The 16969-nt window shown below is 58.6% G+C and overlaps 1 protein-coding gene across 1 annotated transcript in view; it reads right to left on the reverse strand.

Annotated features, from left to right (window-relative positions):
* Positions 1–16969, reverse strand: part of PODNL1 (podocan like 1) — an 867675-nt gene that overhangs the window by 721780 nt on the left and 128926 nt on the right. The window lies entirely within an intron of this gene.

The following is a 16969-nucleotide window of genomic DNA, read 5'->3' on the forward strand; positions in this document are numbered from 1 at the left end:
TCCTGGTGCCCACGCTGTACCTGTTCTGAGCGAGGGAAGCTTGCTCTCCTGGTGCCCACGCTGTACCTGTTCTGTGTGAGGGAAGCTTGCTCTCCTGGTGCCCACGCTGTACCTGTTCTCTGTGTGAGGGAAGCTTGCTGTCCGGGTGCCCATGCTGTAACTGTTCTGTGCGTGGGAAGCTTGCTGTCCTGGTGCCCACGCTGTACCTGTTCTGTGTGAGGGAAGCTTGCTCTCCTGGTGCCCATGCTGTACCTGTTCTGTGTGAGGGAAGCTTGCTGTCCTGGTGCCCACCCTGTACCTGTTCTGTGTGAGGGAAGCTTGCTCTCCTGGTGCCCATGCTGTACCTGTTCTGTGTGAGGGAAGCTTGCTGTCCTGGTGCCCACGCTGTACCTGGTCTGTGTGAGGGAAGTTTCTGTCCTGGTGCCCACGCTGTACCTGTTCTGTGCGAGGGAAGCTTGCTCTCCTGGTGCCCACGCTGTACCTGTTCTGTGGGAGGGAAGCTTACTGTCCTGGTGCCCATGCTGTACCTGTTCTGTGTTAGGGAAGCTTGCTCTACTGGTGCCCACGCTGTAACTGTTCTGTGCGAGGGAAGCTTGCTCTCCTGGTGCCCATGCTGTACCTGTTCTCTGCGAGGGAGCTTGCTCTCCTGGTGCCGATGCTGTACCTGTTCTGTGTGTCAGGGAAGCTTGACCTCCTGGTGCCCACGCTGTACCTGTTCTGTGCGAGGGAAGCTTGCTCTCCTGGTGCCCACGCTGTATCTGTTCTGTGCGAAGGAAGCTTGCTCTCCTGGTGCCCACGCTGTACCTGTTCTGGGTGAGGGAAGCTTGCTCTCCTGGTGCCCACGCTGTACCTGTTCTGTGCGAGGGAAGCTTGCTCTCCTGGTGCCCATGCTGTACCTGTTCTGTGCGAGGGAAGCTTGCTCTCCTGGTGCCCACGCTGTACCTGTTCTGTGTGAGGGAAGCTTGCTCTCCTGGTGCCCACGCTGTACCTGTTCTGTGCGAGGGACGCTTCCTCTCCTGGTGCCCACGCTGCACCTGTTCTGTGCGAGGGACGCTTCCTCTCCTGGTGCCCACGCTGTACCTGTTCTGTGTTAGGGAAGCTTGCTCTCCTGGTGCCCACACTGTACCTGTTCTGTGCGAGGGAAGCTTGCTGTCCTGGTGCCCACGCTGTACCTGTTCTCTGTTAGGGTAGCTTGCTCTCCTGGTGCCCACGCTGTACCTGTTCTGTGCGAGGGAAGCTTGCTGTCCTGGTGCCCACCCTGTGCCTGTTCTGTGCAAGGGAAGCTGGCTCTCCTGGTGCCCACGCTGTACCTGTTCTGTGCGAGGGAAGCTTGATCTCCTGGTGCACATGCTGTACCTGTTCTGTGCGAGGGAAGCTTGCTGTCCTGGTGCCCACGCTGTACTTGTTCTGTGCGAGGGAAGCTTGTTGTCCTGGTGCCCACCCTGTACCTGTTCTGTGCGAGGGAAGCTTGCTCACCTGGTGCACATGCTGTACCTGTTCTGTGTGAGGGAAGCTTGCTGTCCTGGTGCCCACCCTGTACCTGTTCTGTGTGAGGGAAGCTTGCTCTCCTGGTGCCCACGCTGTACTTGTTCTGTGTGAGGGAAGCTTGCTCTCCTGGTGCCCATGCTGTACTTGTTCTGTGCGAGGGAAGCTTGCTCTCCTGGTGCCCACGCTGTACTTGTTCTGTGCGAGGGAAGCTTGCTCCCCTGGTGCCCATGCTGTACTTGTTCTGTGCGAGGGAAGCTTGCTCTCCTGATGCCCACCCTGTACCTGTTCTGTGCGAGGGACGCTTGCTCTCCTGGTGCCCACGCTGTACTTGTTCTGTGCGAGGGAAGCTTGCTGTCCTGGTGCCCACCCTGTACCTGTTCTGTGTGAGGGAAGCTTGCTCTCCTGGTGCCCACGCTGTACTTGTTCTGTGTGAGGGAAGCTTGCTCTCCTGGTGCCCATGCTGTACTTGTTCTGTGCGAGGGAAGCTTGCTCTCCTGGTGCCCACGCTGTACTTGTTCTGTGCGAGGGAAGCTTGCTCCCCTGGTGCCCATGCTGTACTTGTTCTGTGCGAGGGAAGCTTGCTCTCCTGATGCCCACCCTGTACCTGTTCTGTGTGAGGGAAGCTTGCTCTCCTGTTGCCAACGCTGTACCTGTTCTGTGTGTGACGGAAGCTTGCTGTCCTAGTGCCCACGCTGTACCTGTTCTGTGTGAGGGAAGCTTGCTCTCCTGGTGCTCATGCGAGGGAAGCTTGCTCTCCTGGTGCCCACGCTGTACCTGTTTTGTGTGTGAGGGAAGCTTGCTGTCCTGGTGCCCACGCTGTACCTGTTCTGTGTGAGGGAAGCTTGCTGTCCTGGCGCCCACGCTGTACCTGTTCTGTGCGAGGGAAGCTTGCTGTCCTGGTGCCCACGCTGTACCTGTTCTCTGTGTGAGGGAAGCTTGCTGTCCGGGTGCCCATGCTGTAACTGTTCTGTGCGAGGGAAGCTTGCTGTCCTGGTGCCCACGCTGTACCTGTTCTGTGTGAGGGAAGCTTGCTCTCCTGGTGCCCATGCTGTACCTGTTCTGTGTGAGGGAAGCTTGCTGTCCTGGTGCCCACCCTGTACCTGTTCTGTGTGAGGGAAGCTTGCTCTCCTGGTGCCCATGCTGTACCTGTTCTGTGTGAGGGAAGCTTGCTGTCCTGGTGCCCACGCTGTACCTGGTCTGTGTGAGGGAAGTTTCTGTCCTGGTGCCCACGCTGTACCTGTTCTGTGCGAGGGAAGCTTGCTCTCCTGGTGCCCACGCTGTACCTGTTCTGTGGGAGGGAAGCTTACTGTCCTGGTGCCCATGCTGTACCTGTTCTGTGTTAGGGAAGCTTGCTCTACTGGTGCCCACGCTGTAACTGTTCTGTGCGAGGGAAGCTTGCTCTCCTGGTGCCCATGCTGTACCTGTTCTCTGCGAGGGAGCTTGCTCTCCTGGTGCCGATGCTGTACCTGTTCTGTGTGTCAGGGAAGCTTGACCTCCTGGTGCCCACGCTGTACCTGTTCTGTGCGAGGGAAGCTTGCTCTCCTGGTGCCCACGCTGTATCTGTTCTGTGCGAAGGAAGCTTGCTCTCCTGGTGCCCACGCTGTACCTGTTCTGGGTGAGGGAAGCTTGCTCTCCTGGTGCCCACGCTGTACCTGTTCTGTGCGAGGGAAGCTTGCTCTCCTGGTGCCCATGCTGTACCTGTTCTATGCGAGGGAAGCTTGCTCTCCTGGTGCCCACGCTGTACCTGTTCTGTGTGAGGGAAGCTTGCTCTCCTGGTGCCCACGCTGTACCTGTTCTGTGCGAGGGAAGCTTCCTCTCCTGGTGCCCACGCTGTACCTGTTCTGTGCGAGGGACGCTTCCTCTCCTGGTGCCCACGCTGTACCTGTTCTGTGTTAGGGAAGCTTGCTCTCCTGGTGCCCACACTGTACCTGTTCTGTGCGAGGGAAGCTTGCTGTCCTGATGCCCACGCTGTACCTTTTCTCTGTTAGGGTAGCTTGCTCTCCTGGTGCCCACGCTGTACCTGTTCTGTGCGAGGGAAGCTTGCTGTCCTGGTGCCCACCCTGTGCCTGTTCTGTGCAAGGGAAGCTGGCTCTCCTGGTGCCCACGCTGTACCTGTTCTGTGCGAGGGAAGCTTGATCTCCTGGTGCACATGCTGTACCTGTTCTGTGCGAGGGAAGCTTGCTGTCCTGGTGCCCACGCTGTACTTGTTCTGTGCGAGGGAAGCTTGTTGTCCTGGTGCCCACCCTGTACCTGTTCTGTGCGAGGGAAGCTTGCTCACCTGGTGCACATGCTGTACCTGTTCTGTGTGAGGGAAGCTTGCTGTCCTGGTGCCCACCCTGTACCTGTTCTGTGTGAGGGAAGCTTGCTCTCCTGGTGCCCACGCTGTACTTGTTCTGTGTGAGGGAAGCTTGCTCTCCTGGTGCCCATGCTGTACTTGTTCTGTGCGAGGGAAGCTTGCTCTCCTGGTGCCCACGCTGTACTTGTTCTGTGCGAGGGAAGCTTGCTCCCCTGGTGCCCATGCTGTACTTGTTCTGTGCGAGGGAAGCTTGCTCTCCTGATGCCCACCCTGTACCTGTTCTGTGCGAGGGACGCTTGCTCTCCTGGTGCCCACGCTGTACTTGTTCTGTGCGAGGGAAGCTTGCTGTCCTGGTGCCCACCCTGTACCTGTTCTGTGTGAGGGAAGCTTGCTCTCCTGGTGCCCACGCTGTACTTGTTCTGTGTGAGGGAAGCTTGCTCTCCTGGTGCCCATGCTGTACTTGTTCTGTGCGAGGGAAGCTTGCTCTCCTGGTGCCCACGCTGTACTTGTTCTGTGCGAGGGAAGCTTGCTCCCCTGGTGCCCATGCTGTACTTGTTCTGTGCGAGGGAAGCTTGCTCTCCTGATGCCCACCCTGTACCTGTTCTGTGCGAGGGACGCTTGCTCTCCTGGTGCCCACGCTGTACTTGTTCTGTGCGAGGGAAGCTTGCTGTCCTGGTGCCCATGCTGTACCTGTTCTGTGCGAGGGAAGCTTGCTTTCCTGGTGCCCATGCTGTACCTGTTCTGTGTTAGGGAAGCTTGCTGTCCTGGTGCCCATGCTGAACGTGTTCTGCGTGAGGGACGCTTGCTCTCCTGGTGCCCACGCTGTACCTGTTCTGTACGAGGGAAGCTTGCTCTCCTGGTGCCCACGCTGTACTTGTTCTGTACGAGGGAAGCTTGCTGTCCTGGTGCCCATGCTGTACCTGTTCTGTGTGAGGGAAGCTTGCTGTCTTGGTGCCCACTCTGTACCTGTTCTGTGTGAGGGAAGCTTGCTCTCCTGGTGGCCATGCTGTACCTGTTCTGTGTGTGAGGGAAGCTTGCTCTCCTGGTGCCCATCCTGTACCTGTTCTGTGTGAGGGAAGCTTGCTGTCCTGGTGCCCACGCTGTACCTGTTCTGTGTGCGAGGGAAGCTTGCTGTCCTGGTGCCCTTGCTGTACCGGTTCTGTGTGTGACGGAAGCTTGCTGTCCTAGTGCCCACGCTGTACCTGTTCTGTGTGAGGGAAGCTTGCTCTCCTGGTGCTCATGCGAGGGAATCTTGCTCTCCTGGTGCCCACGCTGTACCTGTTTTGTGTGTGAGGGAAGCTTGCTGTCCTGGTGCCCACGCTGTACCTGTTCTGTGTGAGGGAAGCTTGCTGTCCTGGTGCCCACGCTGTACCTGTTCTGTGCGAGGGAAGCTTGCTGTCCTGGTGCCCACGCCTTACCTGTTCTGTGTGTGAGGGAAGCTTGCTGTCCGGGTGCCCATGCTGTACCTGTTCTGTGCGAGGGAAGCTTGCTGTCCTGGTGCCCACGCTGTACCTGTTCTGTGTGAGGGAAGCTTGCTCTCCTGGTGCCCATGCTGTACCTGTTCTGTGTGAGGGAAGCTTGCTGTCCTGGTGCCCACCCTGTACCTGTTCTGTGTGAGGGAAGCTTGCTCTCCTGGTGCCCATGCTGTACCTGTTCTGTGTGAGGGAAGCTTGCTGTCCTGGTGCCCACGCTGTACCTGGTCTGTGTGAGGGAAGTTTCTGTCCTGGTGCCCACGCTGTACCTGTTCTGTGCGAGGGAAGCTTGCTCTCCTGGTGCCCACGCTGTACCTGTTCTGTGGGAGGGAAGCTTACTGTCCTGGTGCCCATGCTGTACCTGTTCTGTGCGAGGGAAGCTTGCTCTCCTGGTGCCCACGCTGTACCTGTTCTGTGTTAGGGAAGCTTGCTCTCCTGGTGCCCACGCTGTACCTGTTCTGTGCGAGGGAAGCTTGCTCTCCTGGTGCCCATGCTGTACCTGTTCTCTGCGAGGGAAGCTTGCTCTCCTGGTGCCGATGCTGTACCTGTTCTGTGTGTCAGGGAAGATTGCTCTCCTGGTACCCACGCTGTACCTGTTCTGTGCAAGGGAAGCTTGCTCTCCTGGTGCCCAAGCTGTACCTGTTCTGTGCGAAGGAAGCTTGCTCTCCTGGTGCCCACGCTGTACCTGTTCTGTGTGAGGGAAGCTTGCTCTCCTGGTGCCCATGCTGTACGTGTTCTGTGTGAGGGAAGCTTGCTGTCCTGGTGCCCATGCTGTACCTGTTCTGTGTGTGAGGGAAGCTTGCTCTCCTGGTGCCCATCCTGTACCTGTTCTGTGTGAGGGAAGCTTGCTGTCCTGGTGCCCACGCTGTACCTGTTCTGTGTGTGAGGGAATCTTGCTGTCCTGGTGCCCACGCTGTACCTGTTCTGTGTGAGGGAAGCTTGCTCTCCTGGTGCCCACGCTGTACCTGTTCTGTGTGCGAGGGAAGCTTGCTGTCCTGGTGCCCTTGCTGTACCGGTTCTGTGTGTGAGGGATGCTTGCTCTCCTGGTGCCCACGCTGTACCTGTTCTGTGTGAGGGAAGCTTGCTCTCCTGGTGCCCACGCTGTACCTGTTCTGTGTGCGAGGGAAGCTTGCTGTCCTGGTGCACATGCTGTACCTGTTCTGTGTGAGGGAAGCTTGCTGTCCTGGTGCCCACGCTGTACCTGTTCTGAGCGAGGGAAGCTTGCTCTCCTGGTGCCCACGCTGTACCTGTTCTGTGTGAGGGAAGCTTGCTCTCCTGGTGCCAACGCTGTACCTGTTCTGTGTGTGACGGAAGCTTGCTGTCCTAGTGCCCACGCTGTACCTGTTCTGTGTGAGGGAAGCTTGCTCTCCTGGTGCTCATGCGAGGGAAGCTTGCTCTCCTGGTGCCCACGCTGTGCCTGTTTTGTGTGTGAGGGAAGCTTGCTGTCCTGGTGCCCACGCTGTACCTGTTCTGTGTGAGGGAAGCTTGCTGTCCTGGCGCCCACGCTGTACCTGTTCTGTGCGAGGGAGGCTTGCTGTCCTGGTGCCCACGCTGTACCTGTTCTCTGTGTGAGGGAAGCTTGCTGTCCGGGTGCCCATGCTGTACCTGTTCTGTGCGAGGGAAGCTTGCTGTCCTGGTGCCCACGCTGTACCTGTTCTGTGTGAGGGAAGCTTGCTCTCCTGGTGCCCATGCTGTACCTGTTCTGTGTGAGGGAAGCTTGCTGTCCTGGTGCCCACCCTGTACCTGTTCTGTGTGAGGGAAGCTTGCTCTCCTGGTGCCCATGCTGTACCTGTTCTGTGTGAGGGAAGCTTGCTGTCCTGGTGCCCACGCTGTACCTGGTCTGTGTGAGGGAAGTTTCTGTCCTGGTGCCCAAGCTGTACCTGTTCTGTGCGAGGGAAGCTTGCTCTCCTGGTGCCCACGCTGTACCTGTTCTGTGGGAGGGAAGCTTACTGTCCTGGTGCCCATGCTGTACCTGTTCTGTGTTAGGGAAGCTTGCTCTCCTGGTGCCCACGCTGTACCTGTTCTGTGCGAGGGAAGCTTGCTCTCCTGGTGCCCATGCTGTACCTGTTCTCTGCGAGGGAAGCTTGCTCTCCTGGTGCTGATGCTGTACCTGTTCTGTGTGTCAGGGAAGCTTGCTCTCCTGGTGCCCACGCTGTACCTGTTCTGTCCGAGGGAAGCTTGCTCTCCTGGTGCCCACGCTGTATCTGTTCTGTGCGAAGGAAGCTTGCTCTCCTGGTGCCCACGCTGTACCTGTTCTGGGTGAGGGAAGCTTGCTCTCCTGGTGCCCACGCTGTACCTGTTCTGTGCGAGGGAAGCTTGCTCTCCTGGTGCCCACGCTGTACCTGTTCTGTGCGAGGGAAGCTTCCTCTCCTGGTGCCCACGCTGTACCTGTTCTGTGCGAGGGACGCTTCCTCTCCTGGTGCCCACGCTGTACCTGTTCTGTGTTAGGGAAGCTTGCTCTCCTGGTGCCCACGCTGTACCTGTTCTGTGCGAGGGAAGCTTGCTCTCCTGGTGCCCACGCTGTACCTGTTCTGTGCGAGGGAAGCTTGCTCTCCTGGTGCCCACGCTGTACCTGTTCTGTGCGAGGGAAGCTTGCTCTCCTGGTGCCCACGCTGTACCTGTTCTGTGCGAGGGAAGCTTCCTCTCCTGGTGCCCACGCTGTACCTGTTCTGTGCGAGGGACGCTTCCTCTCCTGGTGCCCACGCTGTACCTGTTCTGTGTTAGGGAAGCTTGCTCTCCTGGTGCCCACGCTGTACCTGTTCTGTGCGAGGGAAGCTTGCTGTCCTGGTGCCCACGCTGTACCTGTTCTGTGTTAGGGTAGCTTGCTCTCCTGGTGCCCACCCTGTGCCTGTTCTGTGCGAGGGAAGCTGGCTCTCCTGGTGCCCACGCTGTACCTGTTCTGTGCGAGGGAAGCTTGCTCTCCTGGTGCCCACGCTGTACCTGTTCTGTGTGTGAGGGAAGCTTGCTCTCCGGGTGCCCATCCTGTACCTGTTCTGTGTGAGGGAAGCTTGCTGTCCTGGTGCCCACGCTGTACCTGTTCTGTGTGTGAGGGAAGCTTGCTGTCCTGGTGCCCACGCTGTACCTGTTCTGTGTGAGGGAAGCTTGCTCTCCTGGTGCCCAGGCTGTACCTGTTCTGTGTGCGAGGGAAGCTTGCTGTCCTGGTGCCCTTGCTGTACCGGTTCTGTGTGTGAGGGATGCTTGCTCTCCTGGTGCCCACGCTGTACCTGTTCTGTGTGAGGGAAGCTTGCTCTCCTGGTGCCCACGCTGTACCTGTTCTGTGTGCGAGGGAAGCTTGCTGTCCTGGTGCCCATGCTGTACCTGTTCTGTGTGAGGGAAGCTTGCTGTCCTGGTGCCCACGCTGTACCTGTTCTGAGCGAGGGAAGCTTGCTCTCCTGGTGCCCACGCTGTACCTGTTCTGTGTGAGGGAAGCTTGCTCTCCTGGTGCCAACGCTGTAACTGTTCTGTGTGTGACGGAAGCTTGCTGTCCTAGTGCCCACGCTGTACCTGTTCTGTGTGAGGGAAGCTTGCTCTCCTGGTGCTCATGCGAGGGAAGCTTGCTCTCCTGGTGCCCACGCTGTACCTGTTTTGTGTGTGAGGGAAGCTTGCTGTCCTGGTGCCCACGCTGTACCTGTTCTGTGTGGGGGAAGCTTGCTGTCCTGGCGCCCACGCTGTACCTGTTCTGTGCGAGGGAAGCTTGCTGTCCTGGTGCCCACGCTGTACCTGTTCTCTGTGTGAGGGAAGCTTGCTGTCCGGGTGCCCATGCTGTACCTGTTCTGTGCGAGGGAAGCTTGCTGTCCTGGTGCCCACGCTGTACCTGTTCTGTGTGAGGGAAGCTTGCTCTCCTGGTGCCCATGCTGTACCTGTTCTGTGTGGGGGAAGCTTGCTGTCCTGGTGCCCACCCTGTACCTGTTCTGTGTGAGGGAAGCTTGCTCTCCTGGTGCCCATGCTGTACCTGTTCTGTGTGAGGGAAGCTTGCTGTCCTGGTGCCCACGCTGTACCTGGTCTGTGTGAGGGAAGTTTCTGTCCTGGTGCCCACGCTGTACCTGTTCTGTGCGAGGGAAGCTTGCTCTCCTGGTGCCCACGCTGTACCTGTTCTGTGGGAGGGAAGCTTACTGTCCTGGTGCCCATGCTGTACCTGTTCTGTGTTAGGGAAGCTTGCTCTCCTGGTGCCCACGCTGTACCTGTTCTGTGGGAGGGAAGCTTGCTCTCCTGGTGCCCATGCTGTACCTGTTCTCTGCGAGGGAAGCTTGCTCTCCTGGTGCCGATGCTGTACCTGTTCTGTGTGTCAGGGAAGCTTGCTCTCCTGGTGCCCACGCTGTACCTGTTCTGTGCGAGGGAAGCTTGTTCTCCTGGTGCCCACGCTGTATCTGTTCTGTGCGAAGGAAGCTTGCTCTCCTGGTGCCCACGCTGTACCTGTTCTGGGTGAGGGAGGCTTGCTCTCCTGGTGCCCACGCTGTACCTGGTCTGTGCGAGGGAAGCTTGCTCTCCTGGTGCCCACGCTGTACCTGTTCTGTGCGAGGGAAGCTTGCTCTCCTGGTGCCCACGCTGTACCTGTTCTGTGCGAGGGAAGCTTGCTCTCCTGGTGCCCACGCTGTACCTGTTCTGTGCGAGGGAAGCTTCCTCTCCTGGTGCCCACGCTGTACCTGTTCTGTGCGAGGGACGCTTCCTCTCCTGGTGCCCACGCTGTACCTGTTCTGTGTGTGACGGAAGCTTGCTGTCCTAGTGCCCACGCTGTACCTGTTCTGTGTGAGGGAAGCTTGCTCTCCTGGTGCTCATGCGAGGGAAGCTTGCTCTCCTGGTGCCCACGCTGTACCTGTTTTGTGTGTGAGGGAAGCTTGCTGTCCTGGTGCCCACGCTGTACCTGTTCTGTGTGGGGGAAGCTTGCTGTCCTGGCGCCCACGCTGTACCTGTTCTGTGCGAGGGAAGCTTGCTGTCCTGGTGCCCACGCTGTACCTGTTCTCTGTGTGAGGGAAGCTTGCTGTCCGGGTGCCCATGCTGTACCTGTTCTGTGCGAGGGAAGCTTGCTGTCCTGGTGCCCACGCTGTACCTGTTCTGTGTGAGGGAAGCTTGCTCTCCTGGTGCCCATGCTGTACCTGTTCTGTGTGGGGGAAGCTTGCTGTCCTGGTGCCCACCCTGTACCTGTTCTGTGTGAGGGAAGCTTGCTCTCCTGGTGCCCATGCTGTACCTGTTCTGTGTGAGGGAAGCTTGCTGTCCTGGTGCCCACGCTGTACCTGGTCTGTGTGAGGGAAGTTTCTGTCCTGGTGCCCACGCTGTACCTGTTCTGTGCGAGGGAAGCTTGCTCTCCTGGTGCCCACGCTGTACCTGTTCTGTGGGAGGGAAGCTTACTGTCCTGGTGCCCATGCTGTACCTGTTCTGTGTTAGGGAAGCTTGCTCTCCTGGTGCCCACGCTGTACCTGTTCTGTGGGAGGGAAGCTTGCTCTCCTGGTGCCCATGCTGTACCTGTTCTCTGCGAGGGAAGCTTGCTCTCCTGGTGCCGATGCTGTACCTGTTCTGTGTGTCAGGGAAGCTTGCTCTCCTGGTGCCCACGCTGTACCTGTTCTGTGCGAGGGAAGCTTGTTCTCCTGGTGCCCACGCTGTATCTGTTCTGTGCGAAGGAAGCTTGCTCTCCTGGTGCCCACGCTGTACCTGTTCTGGGTGAGGGAGGCTTGCTCTCCTGGTGCCCACGCTGTACCTGGTCTGTGCGAGGGAAGCTTGCTCTCCTGGTGCCCACGCTGTACCTGTTCTGTGCGAGGGAAGCTTGCTCTCCTGGTGCCCACGCTGTACCTGTTCTGTGCGAGGGAAGCTTGCTCTCCTGGTGCCCACGCTGTACCTGTTCTGTGCGAGGGAAGCTTCCTCTCCTGGTGCCCACGCTGTACCTGTTCTGTGCGAGGGACGCTTCCTCTCCTGGTGCCCACGCTGTACCTGTTCTGTGTGTGACGGAAGCTTGCTGTCGTAGTGCCCACGCTGTACCTGTTCTGTGTGAGGGAAGCTTGCTCTCCTGGTGCTCATGCGAGGGAAGCTTGCTCTCCTGGTGCCCACGCTGTACCTGTTTTGTGTGTGAGGGAAGCTTGCTGTCCTGGTGCCCACGCTGTACCTGTTCTGTGTGGGGGAAGCTTGCTGTCCTGGCGCCCACGCTGTACCTGTTCTGTGCGAGGGAAGCTTGCTGTCCTGGTGCCCACGCTGTACCTGTTCTCTGTGTGAGGGAAGCTTGCTGTCCGGGTGCCCATGCTGTACCTGTTCTGTGCGAGGGAAGCTTGCTGTCCTGGTGCCCACGCTGTACCTGTTCTGTGTGAGGGAAGCTTGCTCTCCTGGTGCCCATGCTGTACCTGTTCTGTGTGGGGGAAGCTTGCTGTCCTGGTGCCCACCCTGTACCTGTTCTGTGTGAGGGAAGCTTGCTCTCCTGGCGCCCACGCTGTACCTGTTCTGTGCGAGGGAAGCTTGCTGTCCTGGTGCCCACGCTGTACCTGTTCTCTGTGTGAGGGAAGCTTGCTGTCCGGGTGCCCATGCTGTACCTGTTCTGTGCGAGGGAAGCTTGCTGTCCTGGTGCCCACGCTGTACCTGTTCTGTGCGAGGGAAGCTTGCTCTCCTGGTGCCCACGCTGTACCTGTTTTGTGTGTGAGGGAAGCTTGCTGTCCTGGTGCCCACGCTGTACCTGTTCTGTGCGAGGGAAGCTTGCTCTCCTGGTGCCCACGCTGTACCTGTTTTGTGTGTGAGGGAAGCTTGCTGTCCTGGTGCCCACGCTGTACCTGTTCTGTGTGGGGGAAGCTTGCTGTCCTGGCGCCCACTCTGTACCTGTTCTGTGCGAGGGAAGCTTGCTGTCCTGGTGCCCACGCTGTACCTGTTCTCTGTGTGAGGGAAGCTTGCTGTCCGGGTGCCCATGCTGTACCTGTTCTGTGCGAGGGAAGCTTGCTGTCCTGGTGCCCACGCTGTACCTGTTCTGTGTGAGGGAAGCTTGCTCTCCTGGTGCCCATGCTGTACCTGTTCTGTGTGGGGGAAGCTTGCTGTCCTGGTGCCCACCCTGTACCTGTTCTGTGTGAGGGAAGCTTGCTCTCCTGGTGCCCATGCTGTACCTGTTCTGTGTGAGGGAAGCTTGCTGTCCTGGTGCCCACGCTGTACCTGGTCTGTGTGAGGGAAGTTTCTGTCCTGGTGCCCACGCTGTACCTGTTCTGTGCGAGGGAAGCTTGCTCTCCTGGTGCCCACGCTGTGCCTGTTCTGTGGGAGGGAAGCTTACTGTCCTGGTGCCCATGCTGTACCTGTTCTGTGTTAGGGAAGCTTGCTCTCCTGGTGCCCACGCTGTACCTGTTCTGTGGGAGGGAAGCTTGCTCTCCTGGTGCCCATGCTGTACCTGTTCTCTGCGAGGGAAGCTTGCTCTCCTGGTGCCGATGCTGTACCTGTTCTGTGTGTCAGGGAAGCTTGCTCTCCTGGTGCCCACGCTGTACCTGTTCTGTGCGAGGGAAGCTTGCTCTCCTGGTGCCCACGCTGTATCTGTTCTGTGCGAAGGAAGCTTGCTCTCCTGGTGCCCACGCTGTACCTGTTCTGGGTGAGGGAGGCTTGCTCTCCTGGTGCCCACGCTGTACCTGGTCTGTGCGAGGGAAGCTTGCTCTCCTGGTGCCCACGCTGTACCTGTTCTGTGCGAGGGAAGCTTGCTCTCCTGGTGCCCACGCTGTACCTGTTCTGTGCGAGGGAAGCTTGCTCTCCTGGTGCCCACGCTGTACCTGTTCTGTGCGAGGGAAGCTTCCTCTCCTGGTGCCCACGCTGTACCTGTTCTGTGCGAGGGACGCTTCCTCTCCTGGTGCCCACGCTGTACCTGTTCTGTGTTAGGGAAGCTTGCTCTCCTGGTGCCCACGCTGTACCTGTTCTGTGCGAGGGAAGCTTGCTGTCCTGGTGCCCACGCTGTACCTGTTCTGTGTTAGGGTAGCTTGCTCTCCTGGTGCCCACGCTGTACCTGTTCTGTGCGAGGGAAGCTTGCTGTCCTGGTGCCCACCCTGTGCCTGTTCTGTGCGAGGGAAGCTGGCTCTCCTGGTGCCCACGCTGTACCTGTTCTGTGTGAGGGAAGCTTGCTCTCCTGGTGCCCATGCTGTACCTGTTCTGTGTGTGAGGGAAGCTTGCTCTCCTGGTGCCCATCCTGTACCTGTTCTGTGTGAGGGAAGCTTGCTGTCCTGGTGCCCACGCTGTACCTGTTCTGTGTGTGAGGGAAGCTTGCTGTCCTGGTGCCCACGCTGTACCTGTTCTGTGTGAGGGAAGCTTGCTCTCCTGGTGCCCAGGCTGTACCTGTTCTGTGTGCGAGGGAAGCTTGCTGTCCTGGTGCCCTTGCTGTACCGGTTCTGTGTGTGAGGGATGCTTGCTCTCCTGGTGCCCACGCTGTACCTGTTCTGTGTGAGGGAAGCTTGCTCTCCTGGTGCCCACGCTGTACCTGTTCTGTGTGCGAGGGAAGCTTGCTGTCCTGGTGCCCATGCTGTACCTGTTCTGTGTGAGGGAAGCTTGCTGTCCTGGTGCCCACGCTGTACCTGTTCTGAGCGAGGGAAGCTTGCTCTCCTGGTGCCCACGCTGTACCTGTTCTGTGTGAGGGAAGCTTGCTCTCCTGTTGCCAACGCTGTACCTGTTCTGTGTGTGACGGAAGCTTGCTGTCCTAGTGCCCACGCTGTACCTGTTCTGTGTGAATGAAGCTTGCTCTCCTGGTGCTCATGCGAGGGAAGCTTGCTCTCCTGGTGCCCACGCTGTACCTGTTTTGTGTGTGAGGGAAGCTTGCTGTCCTGGTGCCCACGCTGTACCTGTTCTGTGTGAGGGAAGCTTGCTGTCCTGGTGCCCACGCTGTACCTGTTCTCTGTGTGAGTGAAGCTTGCTGTCCGGGTGCCCATGCTGTAACTGTTCTGTGCGAGGGAAGCTTGCTGTCCTGGTGCCCACGCTGTACCTGTTCTGTGTGAGGGAAGCTTGCTCTCCTGGTGCCCATGCTGTACCTGTTATGTGTGAGGGAAGCTTGCTGTCCTGGTGCCCACCCTGTACCTGTTCTGTGTGAGGGAAGCTTGCTCTCCTGGTGCCCATGCTGTACCTGTTCTGTGTGAGGGAAGCTTGCTGTCCTGGTGCCCACGCTGTACCTGGTCTGTGTGAGGGAAGTTTCTGTCCTGGTGCCCACGCTGTACCTGTTCTGTGCGAGGGAAGCTTGCTCTCCTGGTGCCCACGCTGTACCTGTTCTGTGGGAGGGAAGCTTACTGTCCTGGTGCCCATGCTGTACCTGTTCTGTGTTAGGGAAGCTTGCTCTACTGGTGCCCACGCTGTACCTGTTCTGTGCGAGGGAAGCTTGCTCTCCTGGTGCCCATGCTGTACCTGTTCTCTGCGAGGGAGCTTTCTCTCCTGGTGCCGATGCTGTACCTGTTCTGTGTGTCAGGGAAGCTTGACCTCCTGGTGCCCACGCTGTACCTGTTCTGTGCGAGGGAAGCTTGCTCTCCTGGTGCCCACGCTGTATCTGTTCTGTGCGAAGGAAGCTTGCTCTCCTGGTGCCCACGCTGTACCTGTTCTGGGTGAGGGAAGCTTGCTCTCCTGGTGCCCACGCTGTACCTGTTCTGTGCGAGGGAAGCTTGCTCTCCTGGTGCCCACGCTGTACCTGTTCTGTGCGAGGGAAGCTTGCTCTCCTGGTGCCCACGCTGTACCTGTTGTGTGTGAGGGAAGCTTGCTCTCCTGGTGCCCACGCTGTACCTGTTCTGTGCGAGGGAAGCTTCCTCTCCTGGTGCCCACGCTGTACCTGTTCTGTGCGAGGGACGCTTCCTCTCCTGGTGCCCACGCTGTACCTGTTCTGTGTTAGGGAAGCTTGCTCTCCTGGTGCCCACACTGTACCTGTTCTGTGCGAGGGAAGCTTGCTGTCCTGGTGCCCACGCTGTACCTGTTCTCTGTTAGGGTAGCTTGCTCTCCTGGTGCCCACGCTGTACCTGTTCTGTGCGAGGGAAGCTTGCTGTCCTGGTGCCCACCCTGTGCCTGTTCTGTGCAAGGGAAGCTGGCTCTCTTGGTGCCCACGCTGTACTTGTTCTGTGCGAGGGAAGCTTGCTCTCCTGGTGCCCACGCTGTACCTGTTCTGTGCGAGGGAAGCTTGATCTCCTGGTGCACATGCTGTACCTGTTCTGTGCGAGGGAAGCTTGCTGTCCTGGTGCCCACGCTGTACTTGTTCTGTGCGAGGGAAGCTTGTTGTCCTGGTGCCCACCCTGTACCTGTTCTGTGCGAGGGAAGCTTGCTCACCTGGTGCACATGCTGTACCTGTTCTGTGTGAGGGAAGCTTGCTGTCCTGGTGCCCACCCTGTACCTGTTCTGTGTGAGGGAAGCTTGCTCTCCTGGTGCCCACGCTGTACTTGTTCTGTGTGAGGGAAGCTTGCTCTCCTGGTGCCCATGCTGTACTTGTTCTGTGCGAGGGAAGCTTGCTCTCCTGGTGCCCACGCTGTACTTGTTCTGTGCGAGGGAAGCTTGCTCCCCTGGTGCCCATGCTGTACTTGTTCTGTGCGAGGGAAGCTTGCTCTCCTGATGCCCACCCTGTACCTGTTCTGTGCGAGGGACGCTTGCTCTCCTGGTGCCCACGCTGTACTTGTTCTATGCGAGGGAAGCTTGCTGTCCTGGTGCCCATGCTGTACCTGTTCTGTGCGAGGGAAGCTTGCTTTCCTGGTGCCCATGCTGTACCTGTTCTGTGTTAGGGAAGCTTGCTGTCCTGGTGCCCATGCTGAACGTGTTCTGCGTGAGGGACGCTTGCTCTCCTGGTGCCCACGCTGTACCTGTTCTGTACGAGGGAAGCTTGCTCTCCTGGTGCCCACGCTGTACTTGTTCTGTACGAGGGAAGCTTGCTGTCCTGGTGCCCATGCTGTACCTGTTCTGTGTGAGGGAAGCTTGCTGTCTTGGTGCCCACGCTGTACCTGTTCTGTGTGAGGGAAGCTTGCTCTCCTGGTGGCCATGCTGTACCTGTTCTGTGTGTGAGGGAAGCTTGCTCTCCTGGTGCCCATCCTGTACCTGTTCTGTGTGAGGGAAGCTTGCTGTCCTGGTGCCCACGCTGTACCTGTTCTGTGTGCGAGGGAAGCTTGCTGTCCTGGTGCCCTTGCTGTACCGGTTCTGTGTGTGAGGGATGCTTGCTCTCCTGGTGCCCACGCTGTACCTGTTCTGTGTGAGGGAAGCTTGCTCTCCTGGTGCCCACGCTGTACCTGTTCTGTGTGCGAGGGAAGCTTGCTGTCCTGGTGCCCATGCTGTACCTGTTCTGTGTGAGGGAAGCTTACTGTCCTGGTGCCCACGCTGTACCTGTTCTGAGCGAGGGAAGCTTGCTCTCCTGGTGCCCACGCTGTACCTGTTCTGTGTGAGGGAAGCTTGCTCTCCTGGTGCCAACGCTGTACCTGTTCTGTGTGTGAGGGAAGCTTGCTGTCCTAGTGCCCACGCTGTACCTGTTCTGTGTGAGGGAAGCTTGCTCTCCTGGTGCTCATGCGAGGGAAGCTTGCTCTCCTGGTGCCCACGCTGTACCTGTTTTGTGTGTGAGGGAAGCTTGCTGTCCTGGTGCCCACGCTGTACCTGTTCTGTGTGAGGGAAGCTTGCTGTCCTGGTGCCCACGCTGTACCTGTTCTGTGCGAGGGAAGCTTGCTGTCCTGGTGCCCACGCCGTAACTGTTCTGTGTGTGAGGGAAGCTTGCTGTCCGGGTGCCCATGCTGTACCTGTTCTGTGCGAGGGAAGCTTGCTGTCCTGGTGCCCCCGCTGT

This window comes from Ambystoma mexicanum, chromosome 3q (genome assembly GCF_040938575.1).
Source record: "Ambystoma mexicanum isolate Mex_15411 chromosome 3q, UKY_AmexF1_1, whole genome shotgun sequence".
NCBI classification, from domain to species: domain Eukaryota; kingdom Metazoa; phylum Chordata; class Amphibia; order Caudata; family Ambystomatidae; genus Ambystoma; species Ambystoma mexicanum.